At 48.5% G+C, this 21921-nt stretch overlaps 1 protein-coding gene and 1 long non-coding RNA gene across 2 annotated transcripts in view; one reads left to right on the top strand and one right to left on the bottom strand.

The window, feature by feature from the left end:
- AQP6 (aquaporin 6) overlaps window positions 1–21921 on the top strand; it is a 254615-nt gene that overhangs the window by 154481 nt on the left and 78213 nt on the right. The window lies entirely within an intron of this gene.
- The window catches only part of LOC310671771, a 28636-nt gene continuing 15679 nt past the window's right edge, over window positions 8965–21921 (bottom strand). The window contains exon 2 of the long non-coding RNA XR_014508172.1: window positions 8965–9257. This is a non-coding gene — a long non-coding RNA (uncharacterized lncRNA). The remainder of the gene's footprint in view (window positions 9258–21921) is intronic.

Below are 21921 nucleotides of genomic sequence, written 5' to 3'. Positions count from 1 at the left end.
CCGTTCCAGTTTAGGAAATGTGTTTTGGGCAGGCCTGGGAGTCCCTTCTGTCAATGCCAGGCGATGCTTTTATCCTTCCTCTGGAGAATAGCTGCTTCCTCTCATCCCACAGGGACTTGGATTTCAGAGTCAGGTGAAGAGATGCCTATCTATATCCCGTCTTAAGCACTTTGGGTTCCTTATTCACGAAAGGAGCTGTATAAATGGGAGATCATTATCTAGCTGATTAACATAGCTCTTAAGCCACATACAAACTGTATCCATAATTTATTGAAATCTGGCATAATGGCAGCTTATTAACTGAATTCCGCGATGAAGATTTCATTTATAAAAAATTATCCAGCCTTTCTTCCGCAGTCAGGAGGGCCAAGTCAGGACGGTGCTGCTACTGTTGATCTACAACCATAGCCGCACCTAATTCGCCACATCCATTACAGTGGTACCTCGGGTTACAGACGCTTCAGCTTACAGATGCTTCAGGTTACAGACTCCGCTAACCCAGAAATAGTACCTCAGGTTAAGAACAGTTTCAGGTTCAGAACGGACCTCCAGAACGAATTAAGTTCTTAACTTGAGGTACTACTGTACTTATTTGCAGGTGTTATTCACCAGTCTGGCACTCTAGAACAGAGGTTTTCAATCTTTTTGAGTCCACAGCTCCCTTGACTGACTACCATACCCTCCAACATTTCTCCGATGAAAATAGGGACGTCCCATTCCATAATGATAATTTTATTATTTGTACCCCACACATCTTACTGGGTTGCCCCAGGTTCTCTGAGCGACTTCCAACACATATGAAATCATTAAACATTTTAAAAAAACTTCCCTATAGAGGATTTCTTCAGAGGGCTGGGGGTTGGATAAGTCCATACCCTCCAACATTTCTCCAATAAAAATAGAAGCATCCTAAGGAAAAGCAGGACATTCCAGGATCAAATCAGAAACCAGGACAGCTTCTCTAAATCAGGGATGTCCCTGGAAAATAGGGACACTTGGAGGGTCTGAACTACATTCATTTTGTGGTTTCCCTGTGGGGAAACACTCTCTGGCCTCAGAGGCCCAGTTATGTGAAAAGGATCTAGGAGTCTTGGTTGACCACAAACTTGACATGAGCCAACAGTGTGACGCGGCAGCTAAAAAAGCCAATGCAATTCTGGGCTGCATCAATAGGAGTATAGCATCTAGATCAAGGGAAGTAATAGTGCCACTGTATTCTGCTCTAGTCAGACCTCACCTGGAGTCCAGTTCTGGGCACCACAGTTCAAGAAGGACACTGACAAACTGGAACGTGTCCAGAGGAGGGCAACCAAAATGGTCAAAGGCCTGGAAACGATGCTTTATGAGGAACGGCTAAGGGAGCTGGGCATGTTTAGCCTGGAGAAGAGGAGGTTAAGGGGTGATATGATAGCCATGTTCAAATATATAAAAGGATGTCACATAGAGGAGGGAGAAAGGTTGTTTTCTGCTGCTCCAGAGAAGCGGACACGGAGCAATGGATCCAAACTACAAGAAAGAAGATTCCACCTAAACATTAGGAAGAACTTCCTGACAGTAAGAGCTGTTCGACAGTGGAATTTGCTGCCAAGGAGTGTGGTGGAGTCTCCTTCTTTGGAGGTCTTTAAGCAGAGGCTTGACAACCATATGTCAGGAGTGCTCTGATGGTGTTTCCTGCTTGGCAGGGGGTTGGACTTGATGGCCCTTGTGGTCTATTCCAACTCTATGATTCTATGTCACCCCTTGCCTGCAGAGCCGGCAGCCCCTCACCTCTTTTCGAACACCCCCCCCCCCTTGTGGAAGGTTCCCTCAGCCTCCTCGTCTCTCCCCTCTCCTTGGGAGTCCACCAGGTAGCTGCCACAATCAACCCCTGGTCTCTGAGCCACACCCCCCACACACACACCAAAGAGAGCTGTCTCCTCATGTCACCCCACAGGGACCTGGGAAGAGGATACCCCCAGCCTTAGTGGCCCAGTGGAGACTGGCCGAAGCTGAACATGAGGCTGCCATCTTTCTCCCCTTGGGAGGCATCAGTGGAAGCAGCAGGCCAGCCCCAGAGACACCATTTGCCTGGGGAACTTGTAGCCAGGGCTGCTGCAATGAACAGCTGGGCAAGCTTTTGGGAAGCAGAAACGTGAGAGGGCATCAGAGGAAGGAGGGAAGGAAAGAGAGATGAAGGCCAGTGTTGCCCATGGCCCACCAGACCATCATTTGTTATGTACTGAGTTGAATAGGATCCAAAAGGCAGCAGTCTGATTGGTCCTAGAACAATAGAATTCAGAATACAGCAGTCTGATAGGTCCTAGAACAATAGGATTCAGAATGCAGCAGTCTGATTGGTCCTAGAACAATAGGGTCCATAATACAGCAGTCTTATTGGTCCACAGGAGCCACCCAATCCAGCTCCAGGTGGAAGTGAATCCACAACCTGATTGGCCTACAGGTGAATCCCGGAATTAGCCAATCACGTTGGGCCCATTGTGTAAATAATGTATATAAAGCAGACATTCTGGGGGAACTCCCGTTCCTCCTCACTACTATGAGCTGAATAAAGAGCATGAAATCCACTCCCGACTCCGAGTATATTTCATCATTCCAGGCGTCCCAGGGTACCACAGCACACTGGTTGAAGACCACTGCTCTAGAGCATCCAGATTGCCAAGGAGAGACCAACCCTTTGTTTTCAGTGAATGCTGCTAGGTCTCCCAACATAATACCCCTACAACAGTGGGGAGCCTTAGGATTGGGGGCTGAACCCAGCACCTTCTGTTTAGCCCTCAGGACTCTCCAGGTGCTATAGCCCCACCATGCTGCTTCTCCTCTGACCAGAATCCTTACTGCCTTGGCTTCACACCTTTCTCAGGTGCTTCTGCTTGGCTGGAATATGCTTTTGAACTGTGCTAAGGCCTCTTGCCTACCTGGAGGACAGAGAGGTGTGGGTGTAAGTAGAAATTACTGGCTTTTCTGTGGATAGAATACAGTCTACTGGATGGGTAGGCAAACTAAGGCCCAGAGGCTGGATCCGGCCCAATCACCTTCTAAATCCGGCCCGTGGACCGTCCGGGAATCAGCGTGTTTTTACATGAGTAGAATGTGTACTTTTATTTGAAATGCATCTCTGGGTTATTTGTGGGGCCTGCCTGGTGTTTTTACATGAGTAGAATGTGTGCTTTTATTTAAAATTCATCTCTGGGTTATTTGTGGGACATAGGAATTCGTTCATCTTTATTTTTTTCCAAAATATAGTCCGGCCCCCCCACAAGTTCTGAGGGACAGTGGACCAGCCTGCTGAAAAAGTTTGCTGACCCCTAAAGGTAAAGGTAAAGGTACCCCTGCCCGTACGGGCCAGTCTTGACAGACTCTAGGGTTGTGCGCCCATCTCACTCAAGAGGCCAAGGGCCAGCGCTGTCCAGAGACACTTCCGGGTCACGTGGCCAGCGTGACATCGCTGCTCTGGCGAGCCAGAGCCGCACACGGAAACGCCGTTTACCTTCCCGCTAGTAAGCGGTCCCTATTTATCTACTTGCATCCGGGAGTGCTTTCGAACTGCTAGGTTGGGGGCGCTGGGACCGAACAACGGGAGCGCACCCCGCCGCGGGGATTCGAACCGCCGACCTTTTTGATCGGCAAGCCCTAGGCGCTGAGGCTTTTACCCACAGCGCCACCCGCGTCCCTGCTGACCCCTAGTCTACTGTAAAGGGAAGAGTCCGTTGCTCCACCCACTTTCACTTCTGGCCCCACCCGCCCTTGACATGTGCCCCCAACTCGCCTTAAGGTTACCCAAGAAGGAATATGACTGGATTTGTAACAGGTTCTCTGCCAGGGGTGCCAACTTGAATAAAATATTGGAAGGCCCAAGTAAGCCTTGTCCTGCATAACTGATCACATGATGTGGTGGGAATGCCCAGTGCTTTATTTCGGGGGGGGGACGACGACGACGCAGGGGAACGCATACCGCTGAACATTTTGTGAATCTGTAGGTTTGTCCATTTACTGTATTTATTTTTCCTGATTTGAACTATAAAATGGTGATTTTCTTGAGTGAAAATTAGAGTACAGTGGTACCTCGGGTTAAGTACTTAATTCGTTCCGGAGGTCCGTTCTTAACCCGAAACTGTTCTTAACCTGAAGCACCACTTTAGCTAATGGGGCCTCCTACTGCTGCCACGCTGCTGGAGCCCGATTTCTGTTCTCATGCTGAAGCAAAGTTCTTAACTTGAAGCACTATTTCTGGGTTAACGGAGTCTGTAAGCTGAAGCGTATGTAACCTGAAGCGTATGTAACCTGAGGTACCATTGTACCCCTAGACATTTATTTTAGAAAAAAAAAGCACTGGCAATGCCCATCAACTTTGGGCCCCCCTGAACCCCTCAAATATTTTATTTAGGGGAGATGGAGACTCCTCAGCCCCTCCTGTGTTCTCTGCCCCTGAGTCCTGACCTATGGGCAAGAAGGCAGGACGAAAAGATAATTCATGGAGTCCATTTATTCAGTGGCCCTAGAGTGGCCAAAAACAAAACAAAACGGGAGTACATCACCGGACAGGAGTTAAGAGACGGCACCAATTTTCACAAAATTAGCATGTGCAAATGGATATGTAAAGAGGCACATTTAGAAATGACTGCTGTGATTTAAATAGAAATTCAATACATCTCTCGCCGCCGCCTTGGGGAAGACTGCGACCAGGTGTCCCTGCTCTCCCTTCTTCGGTTTATTTGTACTGAAAGCAGACTTGGACCAAGCATGGCCACTCTGTGTGGTCTCCAGATTGGCATTGCTGACTGGAGCTGATGGGAGCCGGAGGGCAACAGGTTCTGCATTCTTGCTTTATGGCACCGTGCTTGGTAAACAGCAGATGTAGCGAAGGATGGTAAGATGACAAGTGTGCCACTCATTTTCCCCACACCTCTTCCAAGCCAATGGGGCTTAAATCCTCAATGGACAGAGCATGTAGGGCCAAAGTATTTGCGTGTCGAGGTCCCCAAGCCACCTCCCTAATAACCAGTGGCGTAGCGTTGGTTGTCAGCACCCGGGGCAAGGCAAGTAATTTGCGCCCCCTAACCCGTGGATTTGCACCCCCTAACCCGTGGATTTGCACCCCCAACCCTAACCCCCAGATGTTGCGCCCGGTGCGGCCGGCCCCCCTGCACCCCCCACGCTATGCCACTGCTAATAACTCACAACACACACATAATTTTTGTTTTAAGGTTTTTGGCATAATTTTGGTCACAACTTTATTGGAATACATAAATGTGAGTGGTTGTTTAGGCATTGGTTCAGACTATCTGTCCCCCCGCCAGGGGACAGAACTGACTTCCGGGAGGAAAAATGGGGGGGGGGGGAGGATGATGTGTTTTTGGATAATATGTCTTGTTATAATTTTGAATAAAAAAAAATTAAAAAAGAGAAAAGAATAGACAGTGTCCTCCTTTCTTTTGACAGATATGCTGAAGAATTCTAGAGCAAAATCCACTTACGATTGCTTTTGGTCTACTATTTTGTGCTGTACTTTTGTACTGTTTTATTGTTGTTAGCCGCCCTGAGCCCGGCTTCGGCTGGGGAGAGCGGGATATAAATAAATTTATTTTTTTATTATTATTATTATTATTATTATTACTACTACTGCTACTACTATGGCTTATCAAAGGAGACACAGACCCTCCAAGCATCCCTACTTAAGCAGGAAGTGGGATGAATACTATAGTTCTTCATTCAGTCTTCAGATATCACCTTACCTCCAGGTCTCTCTCTCTCCCACACAGCCAGTGTGGTGTAGTGGTTAAGAGCGGTGGACTTGTAATCTGGCGAACCGGGTTCGATTCTCCGCTCCTCCACATGCAGCTGCTGGGTGACCTTGGGCTAGTCACACTTCTCTGAAGTCTCTCAGCCCCACTCACCTCACAGAGTGTTTGTTGTGGGGAAGGAAGGGGAAGGAGAATGTGAGCCGCTTTGAGACTCCTTAGGGTAGCGATAAAGCGGGATATCAGATCCAACCTCTTCTTCTTCTTCTTCCCCTTTGCATGTCTGAAAGTTAGACCTGAGCTTCCTCAGTGGGGAGCTTTTGTCGAATATTTACTGCATGCGATTCATAAGTTCTCTCACAAGAGCGTTTGTACATCAGAGGTGCCTGCCAGGCACAAATTTAGCAGGTGAAGCTAGTACAGAGATGAAACGATAGCCAGCATGCTTCATCGGCTGAATCTGTGCTTATTAGGCAGCAGTTATAGGCTCGGGAGCCCTGCCAGGAAACAGTTGGCAACCCCAGCCAGAATGCTGCCACATGCTTGTATTCAATGAATTAATCTAGGCTTTCTGAAATCAGCGCATAAGACTGCTGTTGCTTTCTGGGCTGCGCGAGAGAGATCACCCATTAGACCAGGAGCGCGAAGGAAGAAAACCTGAATGCATGACATCATGGAAAGTGGCAACTGGTAACAGCTACCACTTCCAATATGTTCTGCCTTTCCAAAAAGCTCCATTCAATATGGTATCCCACCTCTCATATTTCCATATGCATTCATTTGCCCATCTGTCCCTGAAGAGACCTGTTTCCTAGCGTGAATATAGATATAATCACGAAACAGAAATTTCTTTTTAAAAAATGCTTAGTTGAAACATTTTGGCTTCTGCCTTTCTCAGTAACACAAAGAAGGCAGAAGCTCAAACATTAAGCTTCACGGTTTTACATCTCCCTCTGTTTTGTCATTCACTTATGTTATGTACTGAGTTGAATAGGATCCAAACTGCAGCAGTCTGATTGGTCCTAGAACAATAGGATCCAAAATGCAGCAGTCTGATGGGTCCTAGAACAATAGGATTCAGAATGCAGCAGTCTGATTGGTCCTAGAGCAATGCAGCAGTATGATTGGTTGGCAGGAACCACCCAATCATGCTCCAGCTAGAAGTGAATCCACAACCTGATTGGCTTACGGTAGAATTCCGGAATTAGCCAATCATGTGCAGCCCATTGTGCAAATAATGTATATAAAGCAGATACTTTGAGGGGACTTTAATTCATTCCTCCTCACCACTATGAGCTGAATAAAGAGCATGAAATCACTTTGCGACTCTGAGTATATTTCAACTTATTTTTCATATATAATTACTTAGCATTTGACAGTGCTCTTATAAGCTCTAGGGTCTACTTGTTCTCTCTCTGTGTGTTTGTGTGTGTATATATAGACAGAGTTGCAAGGAAGACATATGGGAAAAACATCACAATTCTTCTTCAGTACATTGCGTCGATCTGCTCAGTCTGCTTTCAACGGGCTCTTAACCAGTGGGGGCGGGGTCACTGGGCTGAGTGTGGGAGAGACATACATCCACTGCCACTTAGGGAAGGTTCACATAACCATTATATGATGCCCCCCGTTATATATGTGGCTGAGAAATAATGATCTAGAGCTGCCACAAGGTGACATTTGGGGGGCATCTAATGGGGGGGGGCATCAGGAACTTGGGCAGCAGGGTTCATCATACATGGGAATTTAGGAAGCTGCCTTACACTGAATAAGCTCATTGGTTTGTCTAGCTATGCATAGTCTCTACACTATACAGACAGGGGACATGGGTGGCGCTGTGGTCTAAACCACTCAGCTTCTTGGGCTTGCTGATCAGAAGGTTGGCGGTTCAAATCCCCATAATGGGGTGAGCTGCCGTTGATCTGTGCCAGCTTCTGCTTGTGCTAGCAGTTCGAAAGCACGCCAGTGCAAGTAGATAAATAGGTACCGCTGCAGCAGGAAGGTAAACGGCATTTCTGTGCGCTCTGGTTTCCATCATGGTATCCCATTATGCCAGAAGCGGTTTAGTCCTGGCCACATGACCCAGAAAGCTGTCTGTGAGCAAACGCCGGCTCCCTCAGCCTGAAAGCGAAATGAGCACCACAACCCCATAGTTGTCTTTGACTGGACTTAGCTGTCCAGGGGTCCTTTACCTTTACCTACCTATAGTCTACACCAGAGCTTCCCAAACCTATTTGGCCTACTGCGCCCTTTTCAGAAAAAAATATGACTCAATTGCCCCCCTGGAGATCTGCTAGGCCCCAGACTTAAAAACCCGTGGGGTGGACCAGAGTGAAGCCTGCCATCTCAGTCTGATCTGCCCCAGGGGTGGGACCAGCACTGCAGCCACAGGATGCGTGAAGCTGAAAAGGGTTCACCCAAGGCCGGAACAAAACCCTCACCTCCAGCACGACTGCCCGATCTAGTGGAGGTGCCCAAGCTCACGGTAAGCGTCATTACACAGCAGATGAAATATGTATGAACAGTTTTTCAAAACTCTCTTCTGTTCTTTCTTTATGCTCCCACCATCCCCTTATTTTTATTCAATGCCCCCCAATTGCATTCAAGGCTACTACCGCCCCCTGGATCATTCCAGAGCCCCCCAGAGGGCAGTATCGCCCACTTTGGGGGGAACTGGTCTTCAGTGACTGCCCACAGTGGTATAGCGTGGGTTGCCAGCACTTCCTGCAGAAGAAGACTATATCTATACCTCATCTCTTCTAGCATCTAGTACGGAGTGACTATGGGACGCGGGTGGCGCTGTAGGTTAAACCACAGAGCCTAGGGCTTGCCGATCAGAAGGTTGGTGGTTCGAATCCCTGCAACGGGGTGAGCTCCCGTTGCTCACTCCCTGCTCCTGCCAACCTAGCAGTTCGAAAGCACATCAAAGTGCAAGTAGATAAATAGGTACCGCTCTGGCGGGAAGGTAAACGGCGTTTCCGTGCACTGCTCTGGTTCACCAGAAGCGGCTTAGTCATGCTGGCCACATGACCCAGAAGCTGTACGCCAGCTCCCTCGGCCAATAAAGGGAGATGAGCGCTGCAACCCCAGAGTCGGCCACGACTGGACCTAACAGTCAGGGGTCTCTTTACCTTTACCTTACAGAGTGTCTAGAGGCCAGGTTTGGGGAAGGAGGCTCCTAATAAAAAGAAGACATGGCTGCCGCGATACGGAGTCAGACATCCCGCAAAACTCCAGACTTTTATGGACTAGACAAAAAAGGAAAAAAATATTGCGGCCAGATGGAGCTCACCAGTGGCCAAATGGCTATCTCTGAGTTCAGCCATTTCAATGAGCACAAATTTAACTCGTTGACTGAGCAGACAACCTAGAGCCATAGGGCTGGGGTGTGTGAGGCTGTTGCTGAGGGAATCCTTGCTCTCCATGTGGCGGCAGCTGTTCCTGGGCCTCTGTTCTCAGCCAGCCCTGCTGCCGCCTCTGCTTGGCACAGCCTTCAAAGCTGTTAAGGGAGGTCAGATCCTGTAGCAGATGAGTAAAATGGGAAAAGATTAGAGCAATGCATTTGCTGTCATTGGCAATATCGCTGCCAGAGTAGAGAAGGAATATTTGATTCGCGGCCCTCCTGGGGGCCCCAGAGCCCTGTGCCGGCTCCAGCGAGCTGAACAGCGAGAGGCTGAAATGTTACTTGCGAGATCAAAAAAACAAAGCGGGAGTAAAGCTGCAGAGCCTGCTTGTTTCCCATCCCCAAAGGGCTGGGAGCCTCTCGCCTCCCTCTCTCGCTAATGCTTTCCAAGAGCCTGTCTCACTTAGCGCAAAAACTGAATCCACTGGGCCTCTGAATGATGCTTCAAACAGAGCGGTTAGCCTTCTGGCCAGTTCAGGTTCTTGACAGCAATTGCCATGGCAACAGGCCATCACCGGTCAATACGATATTGGGGGTGACACATTGGTCTTGGTGTTGGGCAACGACACCTAGGTTAAAAAAAACAACGGATGTCAGGACTGCAAGTTTGGTGGACAGGCAGGTTTTTCGGTGGGACGATCAGCCAAAGTCTATAGATATGCCAACCCATGAAAATCTTCAGAAGATTTGGCACCCCCCTCCAATCGCAAAGTTCCCAAACCCTTTCCCCACCACATCTATAATGACTACAAAGCCAGTAAAATCAGGGCAGAAATTTTGATTGTTTGCATGGTTTTATTCCATGCATTTTTGTAGATAAATGAACATGTTTTCCTAAAATTGGAAAGTAAGATGCTCCATGTTTCAGCACTGAACTATGGCCCGAAATACAGTGGTACCTCAGGTTACATACGCTTCAGGTTACAGACTCCGCTAACCCAGAAATAGTACCTCGGGTTAAGAACTTTGCTTCAGGATGAGAACAGAAATCGTGCTTCTGCGGCGTGGCGGCAACAGGAGGCCCCATTAGCTAAAGTGGTGCTTCAGGCTAAGAACAGTTTCAGGTTAAGAACGGACCTCCGGAACAAATTAAGTACTTAACCTGAGGTACCACTGTATTGTTCTGCTCTGTAATTCCTAGGTTCGTTCTTTGATTAGGTAGAGGAGCAATATCAGCAGTTCCAGATGGAAAACATCACTCATTATCTGCCCCTCAGATAAAGACCCCAGAGATCACTTTCTGAAACCCTTGTTCACACAAGCAAGCAGGCATAAATGGCTTGGTTTCTTCTGAATGACAATGATAGCATTGTAACGCATGGAGGGGCCCTCTATACACTGGCTGGGGGAAAAAAGGTGGGAAGAAGGTCAGGAAAAAGAAGTTAAGTAACATCACTATAAATTGGGAAGTTTAATCTGAAATCAAGCTAGATTTAAGCTTGTTGGTGCCTCTGGTATTTTCTTTCACATAATGGGTGTTGGCTTGTATGGATGTTCTATATTGTTCTGGATGCCAACATTCATTGTTTTGTTGATACTGTTGCTGAGGGTTTGTCATGGCCCTGGGCTAGAACAATAAACGTAAGAACTAGAGCTAGTTCTCTCGGTGCTTGCAATTTTATTAAGTCTTAATAGGAGCAGCTCGTTAAGAAAGGGCCATAGCTTAGCAGTAGAGCAGCTGCCTTGCATGCAAGGTAAAAGTAAAGGTAAAAGACCCCTGGACAGGTGCAAATCAACTACACTGGGGCAATGGATGCCTGGATAGTTAAGTCCAGTTAAAGGTGACTATGGGGTTGCAGCACTCATCTCCAGCTAGACTGGTGACTGGGAGTGGCCGCCGGGACCACATAACACCGGTCTTGAAAGACCTACATTGGCTCCCAGTACGTTTCTGAGCACAATTCAAAATGTTGGTGTTAACCTTTAAAGCTCTAAACAGCCTCGGTCCAGTATACCTGAAGGAGCATCTCCACCCCCATCGTTCTGCCCTGATGCTGAGGTCCAGCGCTGAAGGCCTTCTGGCGGTTCCCTCACTGCGAGAGGCCAGGTTACAGGGAACCAGGCAGAGGGCCTTCTCGGTAGTGGCACCCGCCCTGTGGAACACCCTCCCATCAGATGTCAAAGAGATAAACAACTACCTGACATTTAGAAGACATCTGAAGGCTGTTCAGGGAAGTTTTTAATGTGTGACATTTTAATGTATTTTTAATCCTTGTTGGAAGCCGCCCAGAGTGGCTGGGGAGACCCAGCCAGATGGGAGGGTACAAATAATAAATTATTATTATTATTATTATTATTATTATTATTATTATTTCTTGCTTTCAGGCCGAGGGAGCCGGCGTTTGTCCACAGACAGCTTTCTAGGTCATGTGGCCAGCGGGACTAAACCACTTCTGACGCAACAGAACCCCGTGACGGAAACACTGTTTACTTTCCCGCCACAGCAGTACCTATTTATCTACTTCCACTGGTGTGCTTTCGAACTGCTAGGTTGGCAGGAGCTGGGACACAGCAACGGGAGCTCACTCTGTTACGGGGATTTGAACCACCGACCTTCTGATTGGCAGGCCCAAGAGGCTCCATGGTTTAGACCACAGCGCCACCCACTCCCTTGCATGCAGAAGGTTCCTAGTCCAATCCGCAACATCTTCAGGTAAGGCTAGGAATGTCATTGGACTGGAAACCTGGAGAGCCAATGGCAGTCAGATCAAGATGGACTAGTGAGCTGACCCAGTATAAAGCAGATTCCTAAAGAAGCTTTGCTAAACCTGAGGAGCTCGAGAGCTCTTAAGTGTCAGCTAAGAGCTCAAAAATACGGGCAACAGAAACGTACAGAGGACCAAAGTGGCACAGTGTCTGGTGACGTCACATGCGCAATGTGTGTCGCGCAGCTGTGACATCACACACATGTGTCATTGGGAGGAGGCCTTGCCCAGCACTGCCCAGCATCAATGGCTGTGGCTCCTCCTCTCACGCGCCCAGAAAGAGCCTGCCATTGATGTTGAGCTGCACTCGGCTTGGTGGTTCGGCCTCCTCTGCCCCCTCAATATTCCGGGAGCTGAGCCCCCTGCTAAGGAGTGTTGAGGGGGCCAATGACCCCTCTCCCTCCTAGAGCTGGTGCACCTGGAACATGGATGTAGCCAGGATTTTTGTCAAGGGGGACAGGCCTTTTGTTGGGGGGACAGAACCTCAGTTAGCTATGTTTTTTGTTGTTGTTGATGATGATTTTTTGGGGGGTTGCCCCTCCCTGCCCCCCTTCCTTGGCTACGCCCATGGCGTGGAAACATCCCAGGTCAGGAAAGTGGCCAAATTTGAATAGTTTGTCTACTTTGTCTACTTTGACGGGCTGCAATGATCCAGCACCTGTACAGTATATTCACATAGCCTGTTTCTTCTGACTGGAAATGCAGGATTATACCCGGGATCTTCTGCATGCAAAGCATTTGCTCTGTCGCTGAGTCACGACTCTTCCCCTAAAAATTGGTTTTTAGGAATCTTAAAATGAGAACTAGCTGAAGTGCTTGTTAGCAAACTGGACTGGGTGTTTTTCATCTCTCTTTTTTTTGCTTTGATCTAGTAAGCCTAGCTCAACCTTGGGGGCAATTTAGCTTAATTGGCAATAACATTGCTTAGGAAACAACAGTGAAAGCAGAAGGGAAGGTCATTAGCCTTAACAGCTAGTATCTCTCTGCCAAATTGGAAGAGCTGGCAAGCCTGCTTCTGAAGCCCACTGGAAACCAAACGAGCCAAATGTAGAATACTATACATATGCAAGGACATCCTCTGGAAACCAAGCCTTGTGAGGAACGGTTGAGGGAGTTGGGTATGTTAGCCTGGAGAAAAGGAGACTGGGGACTCAGCTACATTAGTAAAGAAAAAACGTTTTATATGCATTATAATAGTGTGACACCAGATGGCGCTGCAGAGCAGAAAATTTTTCTAGACGATTTTATATAGGGCTTTTTTCCCTTCATTTGTTCTAATGATCTGATTTTTGACTTATTTATAGTGGGGATTTTCCTGTGTGTAGATACACCCTAAGAGGAGATATGATACCTGTCTTGAAATATCTAAAGGGCTGGAAGATGGAACAGGCTTCCTTTCTCCTGCTCCGGAGGGTAGGCCTCAAACCAGTGGATTCGAATTACAAGAAAGGAGATTCCAACGAGACATCAGGAAGAGATTTCTGGCAGCAAGAGCTGTTCAACCAAGGAACAGACTCCCATGAGAGGTGGTGGACTTGTCTGTGCAGACCTCCTTGACAAAAGTGGAAAGGGGGAATATCTGTCAAGCATGGGGATAGGGCTTCTAAAAAGGCAGGCCCAACGTTTTCAGATTCAGCCTTACCTGGAAATGGCAGGGATGCTCTGCCACTGAGCTAGTCTTCCCATTAAAGGTAAAGGAACCCCTGACCATTAGGTCCAGTCATGGCTGACTCTGGGGTTGCGGCGCTCATCTTGCTTTATTGGCCGAGGGAGCCGGCGTACAGCTTCCGGGTCATGTGGCCAGCATGACTAAGCCGCTTCTGGCGAACCAGAGCAGCGCACGGAAACGCCGTTTACCTTCCCGCCAGAGCAGTACCTATTTATCTACTTGCACTTTGACGTGCTTTCGAACTGCTAGGTTGGCAGGAGCTGGGACCGAGCAACAGGAGCTCACCCCATGGCGGGGATTCAAACCGCCGACCTTCTGATCGGCAGGTCCTAGGCTCTGTGGTTAACCCACAGCGCCACCCGCATCCCTCTTAGCTTTGGCTTAACACTAGAAACTGAGCTCATTCTGTGCTTTCGGTTCAAGGGAGAAGCTCGTGATTGGCAACGGCACCTTCCATCTTCAGAGATTCTTGTTTTCTAGCCACAGAATCCAACATGCCAATCCTCCAACTACTTGTCTGCATCATTTGTACATTATTCACACTGAACTTGGTTCTCAATCATGCGAGCTAAATCAATGGTATCCCATGTGCAATTCAGATTGTAACAGACACTGACACTATCTGTTTTTTGATCACGTGCTCTAGCCAACTGGAGAACAGATGAGCTGCTGTTGTATCAAACTTATTTTTAGTCTCTCTCTCTCTCTCCCTCTCTCTGTTTTTTTTTAAATGAATCACCACCTGGGTGGCTGAGGATTATGTTTTCCTTTACAGCATTAAATATTATCTGTCAGAGAAAACCCTCCTCCTACTCATTAGCCCATCATCCCCATAATGCTTGATTTGCTCCACCTTACATCACCCATTTATATTTGCTAATTAGTTGTTCCTAGATGCTTCTTCTGACACCCTCCCACCTCCACATGGTAAATTGTGTGGTACGGCAATTCAGTGGGGGCCAGAAATAAATTAGAAATGGAAATTACTATAGTCGGGGGCTGGCTTTCTTACACTCATTGATAAGGCCATAGGCATCACTGGAGCCAACTGGCTTAAAGGGGCCCCTGATCATTAGGTCCAGTCGTGGCCAACTCTGGGGTTGCGGCGCTCATCTCGCTTTATTGGCCAAGGGAGCTGCCGTACAGCTTCCGGGTCATGTGGCCAGCATGACTAAGCCACTTCTGGCAAACCAGAGAAGCGCATGGAAACGCCGTTTACCTTCCCACCGGAGCGATACCTATTTATCTACTTGCACTTTGACTGCTTTCGAACTGCTAGGTTGGCAGGAGCAGGGACCAAGCAACAGGAGCTCACCCCGTCGTGGGGTTTCAAACCGCCAACCTTCTGATCGGCAAGTCCTAGGCTCTGTGGTTTAACCCACAGCACCACCCGCGTCCCTTTTACCAACCAGGTTGCAAAAGTTCAAATTCGCCTCCCTTCAGTGGCAAGCCTTGGGTGGCCCATTGACCAAATTTTACCTCTGGCTATGAGGAGCCATAGATTAGTGATAGAGCACATTGCTTGTATCCAAAAGTTCATTCAACACCTCCAGCTAAACAGGTTGCAGCTGACAGGGCTGGGAAGGAACGACAAGACCTTGGTGAGTTGTTGGAATAAAGCAGGGTTAGGAACCTTTGAGCTTCTAGATGTTACTGAACTACATCTCCAATCAACCCTGGCCAGCATGGTCAATAGCCATGGCTAATGGGAGTTGTAGTCCAACCACATCAGGTGGGCTAAAGGTTCCCTGTGCCTGATCTAGGATTTCGGGTTCAAAATCCCACCAGCTATGAAGCTCACTGACTGACCCTGGGCCAGCCACTTTCTCTCTGTGTAACCTCTCAATTTCCCCCCTCACAATTGGATTTATGAACTTGGGGCTCTGGCTCTTTGAGCCAACTGTATCGCCTCACATGTGGGACGCGGGTGGTGCTGTGGTCTAAACCACTGAGCCTCTTGGACTTGCCGATCAGATGGTCGGCGGTTCGAGTCCCCACGACGGGGTGAGCTCCCGTTGCTCTATCCCAGCTTCTGCCAACCTAGCAGTTCAAAAGCACACCAGTGCAAGTAGATAAATAGGCACCACTGCAGCGGGAAGGTAAATGGCATTTCCGTGTGCTTAGGTTTCTGTCACAGTGTCCCGTTGCACCAGAAGTGGTTTAGTCCCGCTGGCCACATGACCCGGAAAGCTGTCTGTGGACAAATGCCGGCTCCCTTGGCCTGAAAGCAGTGATGAGTGCCGCAACCCCATAGTCGCCTTTGACTGGACTTAACTGTCCAGGCATCCATTGCCCCAGTGTAGTTGATTTGCACCTGGCTGCGTTTTGGCCCCTAGAGGCTCCCGTAGAGCAAAAGTTGGGACCCTATTGCTTTGCTCTCAACTCCCATCACCCCCAGCCTGTAGGACCAATGGTCAGGCATTATGAGATCCAGGAACATCTGAAGGGTCCCAGAGTCCCCATTCCCTGTCCTAGGGAAGATCCCGTTGACCCCAATAGGGATATGACCCTGTGCCCATCTGTGTTGTGTTAGGTTTAATCAGGTCACAGCAGCAGCAGCACAGCCAGGTCCGGCCACAGGTAAATTGCAGAGTGTTTCTTTATTCAGGGGATGCTGTGTCTCCTGCGCTCTTTGTCCGTTTGCATCCATTCCATTATCTTTTCCTTTGCCTCCTGACAAACAGCCTGCGTAAGGGATGAGGTAACTTCAGAGAGATCAAAGGCTCCTTCTCATCTGTGGGAAGTTTTAGCAATTGGGCTTATCAGAGGTACCCTGGGGGTTGGTTCCCAGTTGTCTTGCTGCGCTGATTTATATACCTGTACAGAGAGGGTGTTTAGATTCTGCTGCCATTATGTAGGCATGGCGAGTCTGAGCCTAGTGGGGGTGGGGAATGGAAGAGCTCATCAGAAGGCAAAAGGAAACTTGGGGTGGGGTTTCATTGCACAAAACAACCTTATCCTCAGAGGAAAATTGCAAACCAGACCTACATTCCAAGTAACCCCTTCTTTAACAGGGTAGATTCACGCAACTGTTTGTGTGCGTTGGTCCGGTTCAGGGCTAGCTTTTCTGGGTCTTTTGGCAACCTGGACAACATGTTGTTATGGTGTCCTGTGATAGAGCCTTGGTTTGGGCAAGAGGCTTAAGCAGGGGCAGAATTGATTGTGGTCAAGGTTTCTTCCAATTGAGAATAGCAGACCTTCCAAGTGTCCCTATTTTCCAGGGGCACTCCCGGATTTACAGAAGTTGTAACAGTTTCTGATTTGATCCTGGAATGTCCCACTTTACCTTGTTGTTGTTTAGTCGTTCAGTCGTGTCCGACTCTTCGTGACCCCATGGACCAGAGCACGCCAGGCACTCCTTTACCTTAGGACGTCCCATTTTTCATCAGAGAAATGTTGGAGGGTGTGGAGTTATCCAACCCCCGAGCCGTTTGTATAGGGAAGGTCTTTTTTATTATGTTTTATTATGCTTTTAGGGGACACGGGTGGCGCTGTGGGTTAAACCACAGAGCCTAGGACTTGCTGATCAGAAGGTTGGCGGTTCGAATCCCCGCGATGGGGTGAGTTCCCGTTGCTCGGTCCCTGCTCCTGCCAACCTAGCAGTTCAAAAGCACATCAAAGTGCAAGTAGATAAATAGGTACCTCTCTGGCGGGAAGGTAAACGGTGTTTCCGTGCGCTGCTCTGGTTCGACAGAAGTGGCTTAGTCATGCTGGCCACATGACCCGGAAGCTGTACGCCGGCTCCTTCGGCCAATAAAGCGAGATGAGCGCCGCAACCCCAGAGTTGGCCATGACTGGACCTAATGGTCAGGGGTCCCTTTACCTTTATTATGCTTTTATATATGTTGGAAGCCACCCAGAGCGGTTGGGGCAGCCCTGTCGGATGGGCGGAGTATAAATAGTAAAATTATTATTATTGGATACGGTGTCCCTATCTTCATTGGAGAAATGTTGGAGGGTATGGAATAGAAATTTGGGCAAGAACTGCAAGCAGTTGAAAGTGAAGGTTAGGACCCTGTGTGAGAGCTGGGGAAGAGGGGATCTCACAGGGTGAGATGCTATGAGAAATGAGGAATTCTGGGAAGGCTCACTTTTTTCTGTATGGGATAAAAATTAAAATATAGCTGTGAGAGAGGATTTTTTATTTTTCTGTCTCCTCTCTTTTCTCTTAGTATCCCTCATTATTCTTTGTAGATTAGTTTATCCTTTTTATTGTGCCATGAAAACATTCAGTAAACCTTTTTTTTAAAAAAGGGAACTTGTCGTTATGATGTCCGATGATAAGGTTTGCACAAGAGAGGATTAAGTGAGTGGGAAGAATTGATTGTTGCCCAAGGTTTCTTCCCATTGAGAAGAGCAGAACTGCATGTGTGCACTCAAATTGGGACCACAAAGCAGGTGGGAGTGAAACAATGGATTAAAGCTCCATGCTGTGGTCCCTATCCGGTTTACACGCTCCGCCTGCAACACCTGTTTGGGAAAGAAAAAAGAACCACGCAAGACCAAACAATGGCTCCATAAACACCATACATTGAAAGCCCACTCAAAGCACGTTTAACAACATCGTATAACCTCCTGCAACACAGCCAAGAATCCTAGGACCTGTAGTTTAGCTTAAAGTCCCAGCGGTCTTTTGTTGTTGTATAGTCGTTTAGTCATGTTCGACACTAGGTGACCCCATGGACCAGAGCACACCAGGCACTCCTGTCTTCCATTGCCTCCCGCAGTTTGGTCAAACTCATGCTGGTAGCTTCGAGAACACTGTCCAACCATCTCCTCCTCTGTTGTCCCCTTTCCCAATGTCAGGGTCTTTTCCAGGGAGTCTTCTCTTCTCATGAGGTGGCCAAAGTATTGGAGTCTCAGCATCAGGATCTGTCCTTCCAGTGAGCACTCAGGGCTGATTTCCTTCAGAATGGAGAGGTTTGATCTTCTTGCAGTCCATGGGACTCTCAAGAGTCTCCTCCAGCACCATAATTCAAAAGCATCAATTCTTCGGTAATCAGCCTTCTTTATGGTCCAGCTCTCACTTCCGTACATCACTGCTGGGAAAACCATAGCTTTAACTATACAGACCTTTGTTGGCAAGGTGATGTCTCTGCTTTTTAAGATACTGTCTAGGTTTGTCATTGCTTTTCTCTCAAGAAGTAGGTATCTTTTAATTTCGTGGCTGCTGTCACCATCTGCAGTGATCATGGAGCCCAAGAAAGTAAAATCTCTCACTGCCTCCATTTCTTCCCCTTCTATTTGCCAGGAGGTGATGGGACCAGTGGCCATGATCTTCGTTTTTTTGATGTTGAGCTTCAAACCATATTTTGCGCTCTCCTCTTTCACCCTCATTAAAAGGTTCTTTAATTCCACCTCACTTTCTGCCATCAAGGTTGTGTCATCTGCATATCCCAGCAGTCTTAACACACCACAATTCCCAGAATTCCTGCAGAGTGGGACACACTTTAAATGTGCAGTGTGTGTGCAGCTTTGTGATAAATGCCACTTCTCATTTGGCCCTAAGCCTTCCATGGCAGAGTGTTGTTGTCGCGCTTCGTGAATAATTTGGTTCGCCAAGGCGGCAAAACATGAGTGACTGCAACAGTTATGCTTTGCTGCGACATCAGCAATGTTGGATTTGCACACCCGCTGCCAGATACAGGGAAAACCAGATACACACCAAACCTTGGTGGACAGAGTAGGTCTCATTTGACATTTCTGCCTCACTTGCCAAAGTTCTTTGATAGGCCCTGGGAGGCACTGGATGCTATGAGTCCGTACATTGGAGTCTCCAACATTATACTTGCATTGTGCTCACAAGAGATGGTGCCATGTGGACAACCATACACAATTCCAACTTCTTGCCATGGGTTTAAAACAACAACAACAACCCCAAAGCGCTTAAGAGGTCTGGAGGAACCAGGTCTCGTGCATGTAGGTCTCTTGAATGGTTGAATCTCCTCAGCTGGCATATCTTGCATTCAAATCCCCAGCCACATGCCCCTTCTGCGTGTCTGTGTGCCAGCCTGCAGCTTGGCACATGCCTGACTCTGCTTGCACACTCCCAACAGATTCCTAATGCCTGCAGCCATGCGCACTGTCCCGCCGCTGAAGCCTGCACCGCCGTTCCTGGGAAGCTGGGCTCCGAAAGAAGCCTGCCTTCTCTTGACACAAAGCCAGAAGGATTAGAAATTCGCATTCCACATTGATTAGAAGCTGCATAAATTACTAATTATGACTTGGAGCTTTCAATGTTGCAAATGTTTCTGAAACAGATCGGGCTCAGCTGGGAAAGGTATGAGCCTGATACACAGTTATATCAGTGCTAATGAACAAGGACAGCCTGTGGTGTGTGCATGCGCGCACACACACACCAGTGTGAAGTCTCTACGAAAGGCAGCATGGATAGGTGCTGCTGCCAATTGACCACATTAGCTTAGGCCAGGGGTCTGCAACCCGCGGCTCCGGAGCCACATGTGGCTCTTTTACACCTTTGCCGCGGCTCTGGGGCGGATACTAGCGAGGGGAGGAGGCGCATTGTGCGCCCCGACACTCCCCACTGTGGCGGGTGCTGTACTGGCTGTGACGTCGCATGGGGGCAGTGCATGCGTTAGTCACCAACCGTCCCAACGTCACCTTCCCGCCCGCCCGCTACATTGTAAGGGGCATGTACGCTGGTCACTGTTTTGAAGGGGAGTGAAGAACACACACACACACAAAAAGGTAACTTGTTAATTTAATGTTTATTTCTATGAGGAGGAGTAATTCTGAGGGGTCAAACAAAAATAATAAAAAAGTGACAAAAAGTTATTTTTATAATGACGAGTTTTGCGGCTCCCAGTTTTTTTTTCTTCGGAAACAGGTCCAAGTGGCTCTTTTTGTCTTAAAGGTTGCAGACCCCTGGCTTAGGCTCTTCCATATCTCGCTAGTGCAACCACTGATCTCTGAGTATAGATGTGCAGTGGTACCTCGGGTTAAGAACTTAATTCGTTCCGGAGGTCTGTTCTTAACCTGAAACTGTTCTTAACCTGAAGCACCACTTTAGCTAATGGGGCCTCCTGCTGCCGCCACGTCACTGCCGCACGATTTCTGTTCTCGTCCTGAAGCAAAGTTCCTAACCCAAGGTACTATTTCTGGGTTAGTGGAGTCTGTAACCTGAAGCGTCTGTAACCTGTATGTTTACGGCAGCTGAGTGTGGTTATTGCAGATGTTTACATGTGGAATTGCCAGGGCCTCAGAAAGGAGGATATGACCATGAATTGACAAGGGTTACTGCAAAAGGCAAAGGTTTTAAATAAGGTTGCCAACTGGCAGAGAATAAAACTGCCTGGTTTGTTCCTGTGCCTTAGAAACATGGAATCATAGAATTGAAGATTTGGAATGGGTCCACTGAGGCTCATCTATTTCAAGCCTCTGCAATGCAAGAATCTCAGCTAAAGCATATATGACAGGCGCCCATTCAACCACTGCTTTAAAACCACGGCTTTAAAACCTCCAAGGAGTCCACCACCTCCCGAGGGAGGATCCATTCTATGGTCCCTATCCCTCAACTGTTTAATCTGCAGAAATCAGCAGGTGTTGCACGTACAGTGGTACCTCTAGTTGTGAACGGGATCTGTTCCGGAGGCCCATTCGCAACATGAAAAGAGCGCAACCTGAAGCGCAGTATCTGCACAGGTGCGAGGTGCGATTTGGTCTTCTGCGCAAAGTGCAATTTAGCACTTCTGCGCATGCGCGAGCAGCGAAACCCAGAAGTAAACCTTTCTGGTACTTCCGGGTCACAGCGGGTCGTAACCTGAAAGAATGTAACATGAAGCAAACGTAACACGAGGTATGACTGTACTAGAATGGAGTTTACCTCAGTGGCATCACAACCGGGGGGGGCAGGTCGCCATGGGTGCCATGTCTTGGGGGGTGACAAGAAGGCACCCCGCTGGGGCTCATGGCAGCGCAAGCAGCCATTGCGCCGCCGCAACCACATGTGGAGGATCCTCCGTTCGCGACTGCAACCGCAAGCTGAGGATCCCGGCGCTGGCGGCAAACCGCTATGTACAGCGCATGTGCGGCGCCGCACGCATGTGCTGTATGTTGCAGTTTGCCACCAGTGGCGCTCAAGCACCGTACGGATGACGGTGGGATCCCTCCGTTGCTGCTACAGCCGCAAACAGAGGATCCTCCGTTTGTGGCTGCAGCTGCGAGCAGAGGGTCCCAGCACTGTCCGGATGGCACTGTAGCGCCAGCGGTGGCAAAAAACTCTGTACAGCACATGTGCGGCATCACTACCTACGGCACATGCGCCCTACGTAGCGATGCCCAGCTCCGGGTGTCACGACGCCTTCGTTCGCCCCTGATTTACCTGCCAATATCTGCATAACAAGCTACCATGAAATGCGCAGAAGCAGGGACTAATTAAAAGCTGGT

The sequence above is a fragment of the Podarcis tiliguerta genome (assembly GCF_965153285.1).
Source record: "Podarcis tiliguerta genome assembly, chromosome: 2".
Taxonomy (NCBI): domain Eukaryota; kingdom Metazoa; phylum Chordata; class Lepidosauria; order Squamata; family Lacertidae; genus Podarcis; species Podarcis tiliguerta.
Note: the sequence above shows the minus strand (reverse complement) of the source record. Positions and strands in the feature narration are given on the sequence as shown.